The sequence below is a fragment of the Elephas maximus genome, chromosome 13 (assembly GCF_024166365.1).
Source record: "Elephas maximus indicus isolate mEleMax1 chromosome 13, mEleMax1 primary haplotype, whole genome shotgun sequence".
NCBI classification, from domain to species: Eukaryota; Metazoa; Chordata; class Mammalia; order Proboscidea; family Elephantidae; genus Elephas; species Elephas maximus.
In genome coordinates this window covers 26,267,613-26,288,439 of record NC_064831.1, presented here as the reverse complement: position 1 = coordinate 26,288,439, position 20,827 = coordinate 26,267,613, and the positions used below count along the sequence as shown (strand labels likewise).

At 34.8% G+C, this 20,827-nt stretch overlaps 2 pseudogenes; both read right to left on the bottom strand.

The window, feature by feature from the left end:
* Positions 1 to 8,686: 8,686 nt before the first annotated feature.
* Positions 8,687 to 9,673, bottom strand: LOC126057312 (olfactory receptor 2AK2-like; annotated as a pseudogene).
* Positions 9,674 to 18,298: 8,625 nt separating this feature from the next.
* Positions 18,299 to 19,228, bottom strand: LOC126057311 (olfactory receptor 2AK2-like; annotated as a pseudogene).
* Between the last annotated feature and the right edge of the window lie 1,599 nt (positions 19,229 to 20,827).

The following is a 20,827-nucleotide window of genomic DNA, read 5'->3' as shown; positions in this document are numbered from 1 at the left end:
GAAAACCCCAAAAAATCCACAAAAAAACTACTACCACTAATAGAAGATTTTGCAAAGTATCAGGATATAAGATAAACATACATAAGTCAGTCAGATTCCTCTACACCAAAAGAGAGAACTTCCAAGAGGAAATCACCAAATCAATACCATTATAATAGCCCCCAAGAAGGTAAAGTATTTAGGAATAAATTTAAACAGAGATGTAAAAAACCTACACAAAGAAAACTACAAGACACTATTGCAAGAAATCAAAAGAGGCCTACATAAGTGGGAAAACATACCATGCTGATAGACAGGAAGACTCAACATTATGAAAATGTCGATTCTTCCCAAAGTGATCTACAGGTACAATGCAATCTCAGTCCGAATTCCAGTGACAACTTTTAGCATGTTGGAGAAACAAATCACAAACTTCATATGGAAAAGGAAGAAGCCCCAAATAAGTAAAGAAGTAATGAAGAAGAAGAACAAAGTGGGAGGCCTCACACTACCTGATGTTAGAACCTGTTATACCAGCATGATAGTACTGGTACAGCAGACACACGTAGACCAATATAACAAAATTGAGAACCCAGACGTAAATCCATCCACCTATGAGCAGCTGATAGTTGACAAAGGCCCAAAGTCCATTAAATGGGGGAAAAGACAGTCTTTTTAACAAGTAGTGCTGGCATAACTGGATATCTGTCTGCAAAAAAAAATGAAACAGGACACATACCTCACATCATGCACAAAAACTAACTCAAAATGATCAAAGACCTAAATATAAAACCTAAAATGATAAAGATCACGGAAGAAAAAATAGGGACAATGCTAGGAGGCCTAATACACGACATAAACAGAATACAAACCATAACTAACAATGCAGAAACATCAGAAGAGAAACTAGATAACTGGGATCTGCTAAAAATCAGTTATGCTCATCAAAAGGCTTCGCCAAAAGAGTAAAACGGAACCTACAGATTGGGAAGAAATTTTTAGCTATGACATACCTGGTAAGGGTCTAATCATTAAAATCTAAAAGTACAGCAACACCTCAACTACAAAAAGACAAATAAAAAAAATTAAAAGTGGGCAAGGTATATGAACAGACACTGCACCAAAAAAGATATTCAGGTGGCTAATGTACACGAGGAAATGCTCATGATCATTAGCCACCAGAGAAATGCAAATTAAAACGACAAAGAGATGCCTTATCACCCCAATAACACTGGCACTAATCCAAAAAATGGAAACCCTGGTGGTGTAGTGGTTAAATGCTGTTAACCAAAAGGTGGGCAGTTGGAATCCACCAGGTGCTCCTTGGAAACTCCACAAGGCAGTTCTACTCTGTCCTATAGGGTCTCTATGAGTCAGAAATGACTCGATGGTGATGGGTTTGGTTAATCCATAAAACACAAAATAAAAATGTTGGAGAGGTCGTGGAGAGACTGGACTCTCATGCACTGCTGGTGAGAATGTAAAATGATACAATCACTTTGGAAAACAATCTGGTGCTTCCTTAAAAAGCTAGAAGTAGAAATACCATAAGATCCAGCAATCCCACTCATAGGAATATACCCAAGAGAAGTAAGAGCAGTCGCAGGAATAGACATATGCATACCATGTTCATGGGAGCACTATTCACAATAGCAAAAAGATGTAAACAACCTAAATGCTCATCAACAGACGAATGGGAAAGACATTACGGTACATACACACAATGCAGCCTACTCATGGAGCCCAGTTCTACTCCGACACCCAGTGGGTCACTGTGAGCTGCATTTGATTCTACTGCAACTGATGGTGGTTTTTGTTTTACATGAAGATATAGCTGTAGCTATGTTGTTGTTGATGTCTTGCGCTGAATGTTGTTGTTGAGAGCAGTTGCTATTTAGTTGGCTTCTACTCAAAGTAACCTAATATATAACAGAAAGAAATTTTCCCTGGTCCCACGCCATCCTAATGATTGTTGGTATGTTTGAGTCCATTGTTGTGGTTATTGCGTCAATCCATCTTTTTGAGGGTTTCCTTTATTTTTGTGAGCTTCTACTTCACCCAACAGGACTTCTTTTCCTAGTGATCGGTCTTTCCAGATAATGTGTCCAAAGTAAGTAAGATGAAGTCTTGCCATCCTCATTCCTAAGGAATATTTCATTGTTTTATTGTAAGACTGATTTTTTTGTTCTTTTGTTAATCCATGGTACATTCAATATTCTTCACCAACACCACACTTCCATGCGTCAGTACTTCTGCCTTCTTTTTCCATTGTCCAGTTTTCACATTCAGAGAGGTGAACAAAAAGACCACAGTGTTGACTAGAAGTAGGGAAAAGAGATATCCTTGCCGTGTTCCTGATTTTATGGCAAAATCTTTCAGTCTTTCACCATTGAGTATAAAGTTAACTGTTGGTTTTTCACAACTGTCCTTTATCATTTTAAGGAAGTGTACTGAGGTCAAGGGAATTCAGAACTATATGACAGTATTGCACAACAAGCTATTTAATGGGGCCAACACATTGAAAGTCACATGCAAGGGGGTGGTCCCTGTAGCAGAAGGTCTTCCAGAGGCTAAAGGCATAGGTAGCATCAGAAGAAGAGAGCAAGAAAGCTCCCAGGGTGAGAAGCGATATCCTCCTGTAGCCAGGTGATAAGTCTCTGGGTCAGAGAGCTCTAAAAGCAGCAGCATCTTAGGGTCTTTATAAATACAGGAATTTATCTTATCTAGGAGTTTTTTTTTTTTTAGGACTAGCAGAAGTTGAGTCCAGTTTTGCAGGGTATGTAAAACAGCCAAGTTCTAAGTGGCTAAAAATCTACTTATTTGGGCTATTTTTAAATCAGTTGGACGTGTACAAGTTTGAGTTTCATGCCAGTGTTTTTTTGTTTTTTTTTCCCCATATAATACGCCTCAGCTTACTTGAAGAAGTATACAACTTGGGGCTAATACACAGAGGCCATTTTTGACTCTCACACGATAGGAAGTTCCCTTTTATTCCTAATTTTTGAGTGTTTTTTGTTAAACGCTTTTTTCGGCATCAGTTGATAGATCATTCCCCCCCCCCCCCACATTCTATTAATGTGTTGCATTACACTGATTGATTTTTATATGTTGAGCTACTAGTCCAGCACTTGTGGGATAAACCACACAGGGTTACGGCATGTAGTTCTTTTAATATGCTGCTGGATTGGAGTTTTACTATTTTGTGGAGGATTTCCGTAGATATTTCTATGCAATATTTTTTTCTGATGGCTTTGTCTGGCTAAATATCAGGATGCTGATAGCATCATGGATTGAGTTACAAATTATTCCTTCCTTTTAGTTCTTGGAAAAGTTTGAGAAAGATTGATGTTAATTTCTATTTGATGCCTTCTTTATAATTTCTTTTTCAGTATTGATATTCTGTATTTGTTGAGACATTATTCTCCTGATTTTCTTTAGGTCTTTGACCACGTTTAACACAGTGGATCATTTAAATAGCTTTTACCGACTTTTTTTTTTTTCCTGTGAATTGGTTGTGCTTCCCTGTTTCTTGGCATGCCTAGTATTTTTACCAAACACTGGGCTTTGTGAATTTTATGTGTTAACTCTGAAAAACAGATTCTCCAGCCTACCTAGTGCTTGCTGTTATTGTTGAGGGCTGCGGTCATCTGTTTAGTGACATTTCCAAATTATTTATTTGTTTTTTTTGTTTGTATGTATTTATTATTTTGCATAGACTGTATTCTTTGCCATGTGTGGTCACTGAAGTCTATCTTCAGTTATTTTAGTGGTCAACCAGTGACCTGATAGAGACCTTTTTGGAGTCAAAAAGAGAAGAAAAAGAAAACTAAAAACCCTTTCCTGGTCATTGAAGATTGACTCTGAATTAGGTACTCTTTCAATGCTTAGCCAGGCCACCTACAATTGGGTCTTAGTCTATACCTACGTTTGTGCAGAGCCCAAAGATCTGCCAGAGGCTCAAGCCTAGGGTCCTCTCAGGTCTTGTCTGAGCATGCATTCAACCTGGGTATGTGCATTGGTTCTCTGATCCTTCAGTACATTCAGTATATCTACAGACACTTTATTCTCCCATGCATCTGCCTCATCAGCCTCTTCTTTTCCAGGCTATCAGGTTTGCCTGCTTCTTTCCCTGTTTTCCATTCCTTACCTCAGCTGGTTATAGCATTATATGTCTTTAAGGCTTTTGACAGACAGATCCCACCTGGTAGCCACTCATGTCTGAGAGGAGTAAAGCTAAGGCATATCTCAGAGCAGGTATCTCTGGGAACTACCAGATTGGTCAAAATAAACAACAACAACATTTTTAGAAAAAAGATCTGTCTTGTCCACACTCTGGCACCAGCAAGCCACACCAGGAGTGTGGGCTGCTGTCTTCATGGCAGCTGCCAAGTGGGGAATGGGAGAGAGTAGGTGAATAAACAAAAATGCCACAAAATTTTTCATCAAAATTCAACAGCATCTTTTCTCATGAAGCACTTAATGTTTATTCTGTCAGTTTTTTTCCCACTTATTCATTGCTTCAGGGAAACCCTAGTAGCCTAGTGGTTAAGTGCTACGGCTGCTAACCAAAGGGTCAGCAGTTTGAAGCCTCCAGGCGCTCCTTGGAAACTCTGTGGGGCAGTTCTACTCTGTTCTATAGGTGCGCTATGAGTCAGAGTCGACTCAACGGCATTGGGTTTGGTTTTTGGGTTTTTTCATTGCTTCAGTGGAGGGAATGAATCCTATACCTTCTTAATGCGCTCTTTTCTGTAACATCCCCTCTTCTGATGTTTTTAAGTGGCCTTTCTCTTGTTTCAGAAACCCTGGTGGCGTAGTGGTTAAGTGCTATGGCAGCTAACCAAGAGGTCAGCAGTTCGAATCCACCAGACAGTCCTTGGAAACTCTATGGTGCAGTTCTACTCTGTCCTATAGGGTCACTATGAGTCAGAATCGACTTGACGGGAGTGGGTTTGGTTTTCTGGTTTTCTCTTATTTCAGTATTTGCTTGGTTGCTGTAAATATTTTAAAACTTTCTAAATTTCTAAAAAAGTTGATTTTAACACTTTTTGCTTTGTTGTTGTTTCTGTGCGGGAACAGGTCCTCCACAGAAGCTATCTGAGGCTATCAACTTGGTCATTTCCACTGACATTATCCACATCTCATTTTTTAAAAATATACATGGATATACAATTGATCCAACAACTTTCACTGAAATGTGTATCCTTTTATCACTCCCCATACAAGCACCTGACATATGTGACTCATCATTGTACACGTATGTGTGCATCTGAATTATGTATTCTCTTCCATTGGTCTAAAATTATATCAATATAAATTTTTGATATCACATAGAATGATGCATCTCATTTTATTATTTTTAAAGTTCCCTTTGAGCTATTACTGTTTTTTGCATCATTTTGTATAAATTCTATAGTCAACTTGTAAATTAAACACACACACATGCACAAACTGTTGGGATTCTAATGGGGATTATATTGAATTTATGTAATAATTGAAACGATTTATTTTTTCATTGTTCAGTATAATTCATGGATAATGCACTTAAATATAATGGTTTCATTACAAGTAAGTATGGGTAGCAGCTAGGGGAGGCATGAGGAATCTTCTGAAGTGCTAATAATATGTTACTATAGGTTTGTTCAATTTGTGATAATCCATCTGATTAGTTGTGACTGTACTGTATATGGATTTCTTTATTCTGTATAACTTACACAAATCATCCTTCGAATTGCTATTTACTTAAAAAAAGTTTGTTAGCTATAGCTATTGAAGTTTAGGCATCGTGTTTAGTCAGGTTTAGGTTCTATTGGAACTCAAAAGCATGAAAATGGTCAAAAATACTTGAAAAATTAATTAGAATAATAAAAGACCAAGGATGTATAAAACTTTAAGGCCAAGATCAAGAAGCTGGGGGTGGAGATTACCTGAAACTTGAAGCTAGCAACTGGACATGCAACCATATACTTCAGTGACTGATGTGGTCTACAGATGTGAACTTTCATGCAATCAGTCTGTGTGAAAAATATTTAAATATGTTAAAATTCATTAAATTTGAATGTACATTTATTAAAATATGGATTTATTATTTTTGTGTTTGATAGTAAGTACGAATTAGAATTTCAAACTTTATGTAAAACACAAATGGTTTACACACTTAAGTAATTTCACCACCAATTCCATTCATAGGTATACACGAAGTATAAACTCTTGTTTATGGGAAACAGGAGACAAATGCAACAATGTTCATAAGTGCATTATATATAATGGTAGACAATGAGAAATAAAACAAGCATCTATCAGCAACAATACTAACAACAAAAAATGGATAGATGTGTAGTATAGCCTTAAAATAGAATGTCATTCAACAATAAAATAGAATGGGCTGTCATTTCATTCAACCTGAATAGTTAGTAATGTCAACTGAAAAAACAATTTCCGAAAAGATTATCTACAGTCTAATATCCTATGAATTCTATATTACAATTATAGCAAGAGAATTAAAAAACTAAAAATTTAGAATGATGGTGGAAGTATAGGAGGATATGAGGAGTCCATTTCTTTATTCTTTTGGATGGTGCGAACAGTTAACATAGTCACTGCTAACTGAAAGCTTGGTGGTTCAAGTCTACCCAGAGGCACCTCAGAAGAATGGATTGGTGATCTACATTAGAAAAACAAGCCATTGAAAACCCTACCAAGTACAGTTCTACTCTGACACACATGGGGCCACCATGAGTTGGAGGAGCACTAAAGATAAACAAATTTACTATTTTAGTTGTTGGATTGGGTGGTGAACTTACAGGTATACACTATATAATAAACAAACAAACTGACTGAAGTAAGGCATTCATAGACCAATAAACACATTTCGTCTTGAACCAAAAATGAGTGTTCCTAAAGGCCATTACATGTAATTATTATTAAAATTATTGACAATGGATCCAAAAAAATCTTGTCAGTGAGTCTCTAAAATACTTCACAGAAATATACACTTTCTTCCAATACCATTGTTCATGCACTGATGGAACACTGGTTGTATTTTGCTCTCGTGGTTTATATCTGACTTTATATTTAGCACCAAGTAGTTTAGCAACCCTCTGCATTATTTATTATCAACACTCAGACTCTAAGAAGTTTTCATATATTACTGATTGGAAAATAAATGATTAAATCCAATTTGGATAACGCTATTAGAGCTAAACATGTGCCTAATTTATGACCAAGCAATTTCAATTTAGGTATATATACAAGAGAATTGAGTTCATGTGTTCTCAAAAAACACTTGTACAGGAAGCTTTATGGTAGTTTTATTCATTATAGTCAAACATTTCTGATATCAGAATGGAAATAATTATTCTAAGCCATATGAAGGAATTCAGCTTTGTAATAAAAATGATGGAGACACTCAAAAATATGGTTAAACCTTTTAAACATGTTTAGGAAAAGAAGCCAGACATCAAAGAGAACTTATTTTTTGATTTAAAAGTTTCGACTCAATGGTGATGAGAAATAAGAGCTTCTATTTAATGGCGATAGAAGCCAGAATAATGATTGTAATTGTGGGCCTAAGGCATTAACATGAAAGTAGCATAAGAGATGACGACTGACGAAATGCTCCACCTGTGGTTTCCCTCAAGCTGTAATGATGACAGTTCCGTACTTCCAGTTGTTAATTTCAAGTTTTAGCCCAATTCTGAAAGCTTCTTATTTCATAGTATTTCATATCCCATGTGTCCACAAAACTCAAATGTCTGCTTTCTGCCAGTCTCCTGAGTCTGCCCAGTCTTTGCCTCTCCACTAATATCACCTTGGTCCAAGGTAATATCTTATCACAGCTGGACTACTGCAATGGCTTTCTTCTGCCCACATCAATTCTCTACCACAACTCTGCAACGGTAGCCCATTGTTTTAGGTTCAAAGACACAATCCTCACATCGATCTAATTTACACTGTAAGACCCAGCTCTAAAACATATACCTATTTTCTGTGTCTCATCAATTTACTCCTTGATCTTCTGTGACTATGCTGGGCATGTCCCCACCTCAGGGAATTCTCACTTGTTCTTTGCTCTTCCCAGAACATTCATCCACAGATATCCACTTGTCTCTCATCCTCGACTCCTTTTAGTTTTTGACAAATGTTGCATTCTTGGTTCTCCCTTCTCTGTTTGACTTAACATTGCAAATATCCTTTGTTTTCCCGATTCCAATTTTCCACTTAGTTCTTCTTCATGGTGATTAGCACTTTTTGGTAAAAAACATACAGAGTTAAAGCATTAAAGCCCTTGTTCAATGAATGAATAAATAAATAAGTGGTTGTATGCATTTTGCTCTATATTATAGTTTGGACATTATATGTATTTTCCTGATATTATCTATTATATGGTAAATTATATTTCATGTGCATTTTATTTCAGAATATTAAAAAAGGTACTAAAAATTTGTTATGACATAGGAGCATTGTGTTGACAGGGATTAAATCTATTGCTTTAGAAGATAAAGTTGATAATGGCAACCATTCTCTTGCTTTTACACAGCAAATCCACCCAGTTACAATAACAATGCTTTAGTTATTTCTGAAAAGTGGAGAAACCAAGGCATTGCTACATTTATTTATTTTGTAAACATTTCTTTGAGCTTACATATCTCTAGACAGTAGGCTAATCAAATCATGTTGTTCAGTCTCAAACTATAAGGGGTTCCTAAAGTTATATTTTCTGTACAAATATCCATTTTCCCAGCACTCTTCTCATGGCCCCCATGACCTCCTTATTTCTCAGACTGTAGATAAATGGGTTCAGAAGAGGTGTAATGATACTGTAAAACACCGCCACCACTTTATCTTCCTCAGGGTAATGCAAGGAATGTGGCCTTGTATAGGTGGAGAGAGTAGTCCCATAGAATAGGCTTGCCACAATCAGATGACAGGAACACGTGGAGATGGCTTTTGTCTGCCCTTTACCTGAACTCATCTGGTACACCGCAATAAGCACTCGGGCATAAGAAGCCAAAATGGCTATGAATGGTAGTAGCAGAATGATAAGGCCACTAAGGAGGACAGTATACTCATACTGGGAGGTATCCTGACACACCAAAGGCAATAGAGATGGAACTTCACAGAAGAAGTGATTAACGATCCGAGATGTGCAGAATGGAAGTTGAAATACATACAGTGTATGTATTAAAGCATTGATAGAACTACTGGCCCATGCACATGTGACCATGGACAAACAGATCGTCTTGCTCATGAGCACAGGATAACGTAAAGGGTGACAGATTGCTATGTATCTATCATAAGACATGAAACCAAGAAGAAGAGCTTCAGTTCCACCGAGAGTCAAAAACAGAAAGCTTTGAATCTCACAACCTAAAAAAGTAATGGTCTTACTATTTGACAGGAAGTTTGCTGCCATCTTGGGTACCGTGGTGGAGATGTACATCATGTCAATGAAGGAGAGCTGACTGAGGAGGAAGTACATGGGAGTGTGGAGTGGAGTGTCCAATCGGATGAGGTGGATCAGTATGATATTTCCCATCGAAGCCACTGAGAAGATGATAACAATGGCAACAAAGAGTACCTTGTTCATTTGGCCATATTGGAAAAGGCCAAGAAGTATAAACTCTGCTCCAAAAGTTTGATTTTCTGTCTTCATGGCTTAAATCAAAACAAAGCAGACCATATCTGAAAATTCCATGTAACAACATTGATTGACCTTTGAGAGAAAACAAAATGATTATTAAATGCAGTAGAATTCCCTTTAATCAGCTTAGGTGACTATGTCTCTCCCTGTTTTTATATAGGAAACCCTGGTAGTGTAGTAGTTAAGTGCTATGGCTACTAACCAAAAGGTCAGCAGTTTGAATCCACCAGGCACTCCGTGGAAACTCTATGGGGCAGTTCTTCCCTGTCTTATAGGGAACTATGAGTCAGAATCAATTCAACAGTAAGGGGTTTGGTTTGGGGTTTTCATGCACTGAATCTGTGTCTATTGAGCAATGGGCATTTTGAAAAATAAAATTAAAATAATGTTTCTTTAAAATTGATCACAATAAAAATATAATATGGGGATAAACATTTAGATGATTTGCCAACATGAGTTATTATTCCCCTTGTAAATATCTTCATGATGATAGACTAGAGACATGTTCACGTGTTGTGAAAAAATCTTTCACTCAATTCCTTCATATATATAGTTTAGAATTGCACTGTTGGTTAAACATGGTATAATATTCTTTTAAAAAAAAGTTTCTTGACTCCATTTTTCAATTTTGAATTTGTATTGGCTATAGATTGTAATAAAAATTATATTAACATTTGTGGGTCAGGAATATTTTAGCTCTTCTAAATGAATTGGTGGTTATATAGATAACATCTGTAAGTGTACATGGGAATTCATTGACAAAGCCCTCCAAAAAAAAAAAAATCTATCATCTATCTATCATCTATCTACATCTATCCTCTATCTATCATCTATCATCTATCTATCTATCTATATCTATCATCTATCTATCTATCTACCTATCATCATCACCATCTATCATCTATCTATTTGTCTGTCTGTCTATCTATATGCCAGACCTAAGGGATGGTCGGAGAATGAATCATTAAAATATAAGTTAACAATTATTCATCTAAATTTAACTCAAGAAGCATGTCAAGAATGGCATTTTTAATTTTGCTTAGTCCTGTTATATTAATTGGGGAAATTTACATTTAAACTGCACTTGGAAGAAGTGGCAATTAGTAAAAGTTTATCACTTGCTCCTCAATTGGGATATGAAATCAAAAGACTACTGATGGCTTTTTTTTTTAATTCAAAAGTTTTGGATAATTCTTATTGCAGAACAACGTTAAGAAATAGAAAATATTTTCAATTAAAAACTAGCCAACTTTAATATAAAACACCTTGTTGAGTTCATTCCGATTCACAGAGACCCTATAGGACAGAGTAGAATTGCCCCACAGTGTTTCCAAGGAGTGGCTGGTAGACTCAAACTGCCAACCTTTTGGTTAGCAGCAAAGCACAAAATTAACTGACAATAACAATTGTTGATTATACACATGCAAATACTAATACAATTCTGGCATATAAAATTCAATGACTCATCATCAGTTATATTTACTGTTAATTTGACCATACTTGATACTTGGTCTAAGATGCAGTCACATGAGCAAACCCAAATGTAAGTCTTCGTTCAGTAAATGCCTGACCTCAGAAGCCGAAATATGTGAATTAACCAGTTAGGACTTGCCTGCTGGGCTTAACCTAGTTCAAAATGTCCCATTAATCCCTTCCCCATCACCAGAAATCTGTTGAAAATGAAATTTCTACAAGATTAATTTGTATATGAGCTCATAAACTATATTTGGTATTCATGAATTGGGAAGCTATTGTCTGAAACTTCCTACTCATGAATTGCAAATAAAGCTTATAAATTCATATGCAAATTTAATCTAGTAGAAATTTTATTTTTTACATTGTCTATAGTCAGCCAAGTTCATATAAACTAAGGCATACTTTTTTTTTTTGAACTAACAATATCATGTTAGGAATTTTCATTGTACAAAAAATTTGTAGAAGTATAGTAAACTTAATATGTTTTACAGAAGAAATTTGGAATGATAAGAACATGATAAAAACAGATAAGGGAACTAAAAAATATCAGCTTGGTGAGATAATGTGCATGTATTCAAAATCAGTTATGAAAACTAGACAGTTACACATTATATATAGAAATATATATGCATATGCATGTATGCATAAAAAAATGCATATATGCATATATATTTCACTTGAAATAAAACAATTTACAAAATATTTTAATTCAACTGCAAAGATTCTCACGACGAATTTGTATTGCTTGAAATAGTTTACAATCTTTCACCATTCCAATAATATTGTTGAATATGACTATGCCCTGAGCATAATGCAAAGTGGCAAGGCAAAAATAAGAAAGAAACATTTTTTTCTACTCCAATCAAGACTACAAGTGATGCCTCCAGGGCCATGCTGCCCAGTAGGGGTTGCACTGGACCTTCAAACCCCACCCTTTTCTCGCTTTACGAAGACACGTCTCTCACCTTGCTCTTTTGTGATTGTTGGCCTGAGAAAATTTAAAATCAATATATGGTCAAATCAATCTCAGATAACATACCTGGATATTCAATTTTTGCAGAGATCATCCAAATGTAAAGTGGATAATCTAGCCAGCCCAGAAATCACCCAAATCAAAGGAAATGGGCATCCAAGAAAAATACTATTCACTCTACATAATTTACCAAATAAAACACATTCCTTTAAATAGTGTCCCTGAGATTAGTCATATATTGATCTTTTTGACACGAATTGTAGCAAAGTATTCAAGGTATTATAATATTTTAGGTTAAATTCAAAGTAATTAATGGCCCAAAAGAGCTATTTGAAATCTGAATGGTTGTTATTACGAACAAGACTGCTTTACCTCCAGCAGACCACGTTTTTAAAACTGAAAAATAAGCCACTGTGCTGAAAAGCATATTCTTTTTCATTAGATATTTAGACATATAGATTATTTTACATATATAAAAATACTTGAAAAAATTATTTTAATTGAGATATATTGTTTTTTGTATAGAGATAATGTTTCAATCTCCTAGAAGACTTTTTTTGAAATAAATCATTAAGCAGGGAGTTGGGAAACAGATCTGCAAAATTACATAGACGATTTTCCTGTCACCCCACTTGGGCACAGCATTAGAGAGACACAGCAAGTCTTTCAAAAAATTTTAAGTTAAATTATATTATTTGTTTGTCATATATATTAAAAAGTCACAGACAAAACTGCATATATTAGGAAAATCGAGCTACTTGACACTTCTACAGGATGACAGAAAAATAAATTCACAAAGAAATCCAAAACTGTGAAATCTCTAATTTGAAACACATTTTAGGAAGTGTTACCATTCTATGAGCTTGCAGGATTGCTTTTTTTTTTTTTTTGCCTTAGCAAATAAGTCTTCAATCATTTACCATGAAAAAACTTAGTAGAAAAAAGAATCGAATGTTCAAACTCATTTTCTCGTCCTTATATAAGAATTTAAACCTCCCGAGGGACACAGGCTGGCTGCCTAATCAGGGTGGAATTCATATTTTGTTTCTCAGAGACCTTCTGGGAAAACTAGACCTCTAGTCCATGATTAAGCACATTGTACAAATTACAAGTGATATTTTATTAGTCTTGGTGTCTGCATTCCTGGGGGGAGGGAGGGAAATGAACCAAGGGTCAAGCCTCAAAATGTATTTGTTCAAGTGAAAAAAAAAAATCAAATAATTGATATTAGCTGATTGCTTTAAAAAATTTTTTTAAAGTTAACTATTTTACCTTTAAAATATGTACGTAGATTTTGACTCCATATAGTTAGTAATCAGCTAATATATAGTTTAATTTTTTTTCTATACAAAATATGCATGAAATACTGAGGGGTTATATAATATAGGTGATATTATTAAACGTGCTAAATTTTGCAATAATTTCATTCCCAAAATAGGAAGGTTGGCTTGAATGGAAATAAGGGACTCTGATTTCTGAAAGTCCACAGATCAAATACAAATGCTGTAATCCCTCAGGGTTAAAGTGCCCACGTGTAGAGTAGAATTTAGATTTTGGCACGGTGCTCAATAATGTTGTTCTATTTCGATGAGATGTATTTAATCTGGAAAAATTGAAGTGAGTTGAAATTTTAACCATTCAATTCCCTTACCCGATTCTATATGGGATGACATGAAATAGCTGCTGTGCTCAAGAATGGGAAAAGAAAAGTACAATAACTTAAGAAGAAAGTTGATGTGGGTTAGATTTTGGGAAGAAAATACACAGGTTTATTCTCTCATGTACAGACAGAGATGTAAGTCACGTCATAGATCTTATCTTCATTTTTCTCCAATTATAATATATATGTTATTTTATAATTCATAAATCATTATTTATAATAATTATTCCTTAATTTGAAACATTTTGTCTCATTATTCTCTAAATCACCTTACAGAGAAAACTTCAGGGGCCAAACAATCACTGAGTCAGTTTTAGGATGAAACACAGGTGTTTTGGAACCCTAATCTCAGATTTTTACTGAACAATTGAGTCCTATGAATAGTCAACATTTGCCTCACATTCAGTCACTTGTGGAAGGATTTCTAGAATATTGAAGTGACATTTGTAAGTTTTGAATACTGTGAAACTTGTACAGTTTCTGGCATTTTCTTTAAGAACAAGAGAGCAAAAATACAAATATAAAATTGATATGACTTTGGAAGAGGCCTGCACAGGTGAGAGGATGTGCAGTTCAAGTTTCTTATGTTTCAGTGAAAATCTACCTCTGAAGTTAGGTTTGATACCTTTAAGTGGTGCTTGTTGTTATTGTTTTATTATTATTATCACTTGATATTGCGTGAGAAAAATATTTAAGTGTATTATACACAGATAGTCGTCAGCTACTTTGGATGGGTATGGGAACATGAAAACCTAGAACTCTTCCTGTGGCATAAAAAGAGAGATATCTCTCAGGGGCCCATATATTAAATCAGGGAGTAAAAGTGGAGCATGATGGTGGAAGGTAGGATGGGGGTGATTCACCCTGTCTGAATTGCAGAAGCAGGAATGTATTACTTGCTCTCTTGATTCATAGATTATCTAATCTAATAGTAGCATCTACCACCAATATTATTTATTAAAAATTAAATTAGTAAACACATGCAAACAACTTACAATGTTGTCCAGCATGCTGCAAGCTCTCAATAAATATTAGCTTAAATGATGATTATTAATGATGATGCTATTTTTACTGCCTTTTTGGATTATTATTTTACATAAGCTAAGATAGATTCAAGGATGGAAGCATCTCCTCCACTGCTTTGCTCAAATGTGGACACAAATCCTTCTAAAAGCTTTCCCCAGCCCAGTGTGACATGGTTCTACAAAGTTTCAAGAGAAAAATAAACAAAACTAGAACAAACTATCTACAGGGAGAATTCCATAAAATAAGCCTTGTACATACAGTCACTCTCTCTGATAAGATTCAAAGACCTAAAGTTTGGTATTGAAGAAATCTGAAGCATAAGAGAGTAATCAATAAATAAATAGAGATAAATGAATGAAAGAATAAACAAATAAGCAGAGATATCAGGTTTGGTTCTCCAGAGCTCTAGTCAAAACCTGTTCATCTGACATCCTGCAGTTTTGTTGGATTTGTATATTAACTATAATAGTTTATTTTTGTTTTTGTTGGTCTGTTGTGTGTGTGTGTGTATTCTTTGTTGTTGCTGTTAGGTGATGTCAAGTTTGTTCTGACTCATAGCGACTCCTGTGTACAACAGAAGGAAACACTGCTCTGTCCTGTGCCATCCTCCCAATCATTGTTATGTTTGAGCCCAGAGTATTTCTTAGGATATTCTGTATCATGTCATTTAAATAGGAACAATTTTACTTCTTTTCAAATTTGAATGCCATTTCCTGTTTTTTTTTTTTCCTAACCCCTCTCTCTCTGGCTAGTGTTTATGTAATAATATGGAATAAAAGCCAGCCAGTGCCGTCAAATAGTAAGAGTTGTGAAATCAAGTATCCTTGTTTTGTTCCTGAAAAACTTTTAGTTTTTCACCAATGTGTGTGATTTTAGCCATGGGCATTTCATAACTGTCCTTAATCAGATACAAGCAGTTTCCTTACATTTCTAGTTTGTTGGGTGATTTTATTATGAAAGGGTATTGGAGTGTGTCAAATGATTTTTCTGCATCAATTAATATAATCATTTTTGTTCATTCTCTTAATTAATTGATATTTATGTTTAACCACTCCTGCATTTGTGGGATAAGTTTCACTGGGTCATGGTGTACAGTCCTTCCAATATGCTGCCATATTTGGTTTGCTAGTGTTTTGTTGCAATTTGCTGCAGAATTGGGTTTGTTAGTATTTTATAGAAGATTTGCTTCCATATGCGTAAGGTATATTGTGATTTTTTTTTTTTTTTTGCTTTGGTATCAGGGTGATAATGTCATTCTAGAATGAGTTACCTTCTATTTTTTGGAAGAGTTTGAGAAAGACTATTGTTAATTCCTATCTGGTATCTTTTTATAATTTCTATATCCTTATTGGCAGTCTCTATTTGTTAAGACATTATTTCACTGGTTACCTTTAGTCCTTTGTACATGGTATCCATTAGTACCTTGAACATATTTTTAATACAGTTTATTTATATTATTTCTCTAGTAATTCCAATATCTGAGTTGACTCAGGGATTGTTTCAAATTTATTTATTTTTTCCTGTGAATGAGCCATGTGCTCCTGATTATTTGCATGCCTAATATTTTGTTGTTGCTGTTGTGGAAAACTGAACATTATGAATTACAAACCATAATTATTAAAATTATTGACAATGGATTAAAACCAATCTCGTCAGTGATTATCTTAAATACTTCACAGAAAATATATACTTTCTTCCAATACCATTATTCATGCACTGTTTGAGCACTGGTTGAATTTTATTGTCATGGCTTATATCCAATTTTATATTTAGCAAATCACTGCATTATTTATTATCAACAATTACTAAGAATTTCTCTTGTATTGCCGAATGGAATACAAATGATTAAACCCACATTGCAATAACATTCATAGCTATACATGTACTTAAAATATGACCAAGCAATTTCAATCTTTGATGTATATACAAGATAATTCAGTTAATATATTCTCAAAAAGCATTTATGCAGGAAGTTTTATGGCAGTTTTATTCATGATAGCCAAACATTTCCTGCGTCAGAATGGAAACAATTGCTCAGGAGCCATACAATGGAATGCAGCTTTGTAATACAAACAATGGAGTTACAGAGACACACAAAAATATGGTTAAATCTTTTAAATATGTTGACTAAAAGAAGCCAAATATCAAAGAGAAGTTTTTTTTCTGATTCCAAAGTTTCTACCCAATGGTGATGAGAAATAAGAGCTTCTATTTAATGGTGATAGAAGTCAGAATAAAGACTGTGTTTGTGGGGCCAAGAGGTCAACATGAAACTAGAACAAGAGATGCTGAAAGATGAAAATGCTCCACCTGTGGCTTCCCCCAAACTATAATGATGACAACTCCATACTTCCAATTATTTAGTCCAAGTCTTAGCCCAATTCTGAATGCCTCTTATTTCGTAGCATTTCATATCCCAATGTGCCCACAAAACTCAAATATCTGCTTTCTCCCAGTCTCCTGAATCTGGCCAGTTTTTGCTCCTCCACTAATATCACTTCAATCCAAGGCCATGTTTTGTCACATCTGGGCTAATGCAATGGCCTTCTTGTGTTCACATCAATTCTATACTCACAACTCAGCAATGGTTGCCCAGCATTTTGGGTTAAAATCCAGAATCCTCATACTGATCTAATTTATACTACATGTTCTGGTCCCATTACATCTACCTATTGCCTAAGTCTCACCAATTTACTCCTTGATCTTTTGTAACTATGCACAGCATGTTCCCATCACAGGAAGTTCTCACTTGCTCTTTGCTCTTTCCAGAACACTCTTCCTCATATGTCCACTTGATTCTCTTCCTTAACTCCTTTTAGTCTGACAAATTGTCACATTCTTGTTTCTCCCTTCTCTATTTTACTTATAATTGCAAACATCTTTTAGTTTCCCTATTCCAATTTTGCACTTAGTTTCTCTTCATGGCAATTAATACTTTTTGATATACGGTACAATTTATACATTAATTTTATATATTGTCTTTCTCCTCACAATGAAATGTAAACTTTAAGAGAGCAGACATTTATGTCAGTTTTATATTGCTCAATCCCATATCACCATGCCTATAATATCGTCATATAAAAAGTTAAAGCATTAAAACTTTTGTTCAATGAATGAAAGAATGAGTGGATATATGAAATTTGCTCTATACTGCAGTTTGGTCATCATATATATTATCTAGATATTATGCATTTTGCAATTAATTATATTTTCTATGCATTTTATTTCAGCAAATTAAAGAAGAAAAAATATTTGCTATGACATGGCAGTATTGTGTTTATAGGTACTAAATCTACTGCTTTAGAAGATAAACAATGTAGATAACGGCAACCATTCTCTTGCTTATACATTGTAAATCAATCCAGTTCCAATAGTGATGACTTAGTTATTTCTGAAAAGAGGAGAAATGAAGGCATTTGTCTAATTATTTATTTTGTAAACATTTCTTGGAGCTTACATCTCTCTAGACAGTAGGCTAATCAAATCATGTTGTTTAGTCTCAAACTATGAAGGGTTCCTAAAGTTATATTTTCTGTACGAATTTCTATTTTCCCAAAACTCTTTTCATAGCCCCCATGACCTCCTTATTCCTCAGACTGTAGATAAATGGGTTCAGAAGAGGTGTAATGATACTGTAAAACACCGCCACCACTTTATCTTCCTTAGGGTAATGCAAGGTGTGTGGTCTTGTATAGGTAGAGAGAGCAGTGCCATAGAATAGGCTTGTCACAATCAGGTGAGAGGAACACGTGGAGATGGCTTTTGTCTGCCCTTTACTTGAGCTCAGGGGTAAACCACAATAAGCACCCAGGCATAGGAAGCCAGAATGGCCATGAATGGAAGTAGCAGAATGATAAGACCACTAAAGAGGACAGTATACTCATACTGGGAGGTATCCTGACACACCAAAGGCATTAGAGATGGAACTTCACAGAAAAAGTGGTTAATGATCTGAGATGTACAGAATGGAAGTTGAAATACATGCAGTGTATGTATTAAAGCATTGATAGAACTACTGGCCCATGCACATGTGACCATGGACAAACAGATCGTCTTGCTCATGAGCACAGGATAATGTAAAGGGTGACAGATCGCTACGTATCTATCATAAGACATGACACCAAGAAGAAGAGCTTCAGTTCCACCAAGGGTCAAAACCACAAAGGTTTGAATCTTACAACCTAAAAAAGTAATGGTCTTACTATTTGACAGGAAGTTTGCTGCCATCTTGGGTACCGTGGTGGAGATGTACATCATGTCAATGAAGGAGAGCTGACTGAGGAGGAAGTACATGGGAGTGTGGAGTGGAGTGCCCAATCGGATGAGGTGGATCAGTATGATATTCCCCATCAAAGTCACTGAGAAAAGAGAAGAGGCCCGCAATGGTAACAAAGAGGACGGTGTTCATTTGGCCATATTGGAAAAAGCCAAGAAGTATAAATTCTGCTCCAAAAGTTTGATTTTCTGTCTTCATGGCTTAAATATAAATAAAGCAGACAATATCTGAAAATTCAATGTAAACAATATTGAATATCCTTCAAAAGAAAACAAAATGATTATTAAATGCGGTAGAATTTCCTTGAATCACTTTAGGTGACTATTTCTCCCCCCGTTTCTATACGCTGAATCTGTGTCTGTTGAGCAATGGCCAATTTGAAAAAAAAATGATAAAGTTTTTTTTTTACTTCTTACAGAATAAAAATATTATCTGGAAATAAACATTTAGATGATTTGCCAACATGAGTTTTTTCTCCCCTTTTAAATATCTTCAAGATGAGAGATTGGAGATGTGTTTACTTGGTATGAAAAAAAAAATCTTTCACTCCATTCATTTAAATAATTAAACATGACAGTGATGTTCAAATATGGTATAATATTCTTACAAAAAGAATTTCTTCTCCATTTCTCAACTTTGAAATTATATTGGCTATAGGTTGTAATAAATGTTATATTACCATTTGTATGTCAGGAATACTACAACTCTTATAAATGAATTGGTGGTTATTTCTATAATATCTGTAAGTGTATGTGGAAATTTGTTGCCCAGGCAAAAAACAAATATGCAAGACCTTTAAGAAGGGCTGGAGAAAGAAACATTAAATGTTACATTAGCAATTATTAATCTAAGTTTAACTCAAGGAACATGTCAAGAATGGCATTTTGAATTTGACTTGGTCTTTTTATATTAATAGGGGAAATCTACTTTTAAACTGCATTTGGAAGAAATGTCAGTTAGTAAAATGTTATTACTTGCTCCTCAATTGAGATATGGAGTCAAAAGGTATTGATGCCCCATTAAAATTTGAAAGTTTTAAATAATTGTTATTACAAATATTGCTCAACAAGGTTGAGAAATTAAAATTATTTTCAGTAAAACCTAGTCAGCTTTAATATAAAGTGTGACAAATAAGAAAATTAATTGACAATGCCAACTGTTGATTATACATACATGCAAATATAAATACAATTCTAGCATATAGAGTTCAACGATCTATCATAAAGTTATATTTATTGTTGACCTGACTATACTTGGTCCAAGGTGCAGTCACTTACGCTAAGCCCCACATCAGCAAACCAAACCTAACTAAGTCTAGTTTTTGCAAATGCCTGACCTTCCCAGAAGCCAAAATGTGAGTTAACCAATTAAGATTTGCCTGCTGAGCTTAACCTAGTTCAAAACGTTCCATTAATCCCATCCCCATCACTGTTAAAAACAAAATTTTTGCAAAATTAAATTTGTATAAGAACTCATAACCTGTAGTTGCTATTCATGAATTAGAAAGCTCTTGTCTGAAACTTCCCATTCATAAATTGCAAGTTAAACTTATGGGTTCATATACAAATTTAATCTTGTAGAAATTTTGTTTAACATTATCTGTAGTCAGCCAAGTTGGTATAAACTAACGCACATTTGACTATAAATAATCATATCACTAAGTTATATAGGAAAGATACTACACACATTTCATATATTCTAAAAGGCTTTGATCCTATTGAACTGTCATTCTTCATTATAGGCCTTTCTCAAAGAACAGTGCTTTTCTCTAAAACAGCAAACACAGTGATATAAAAT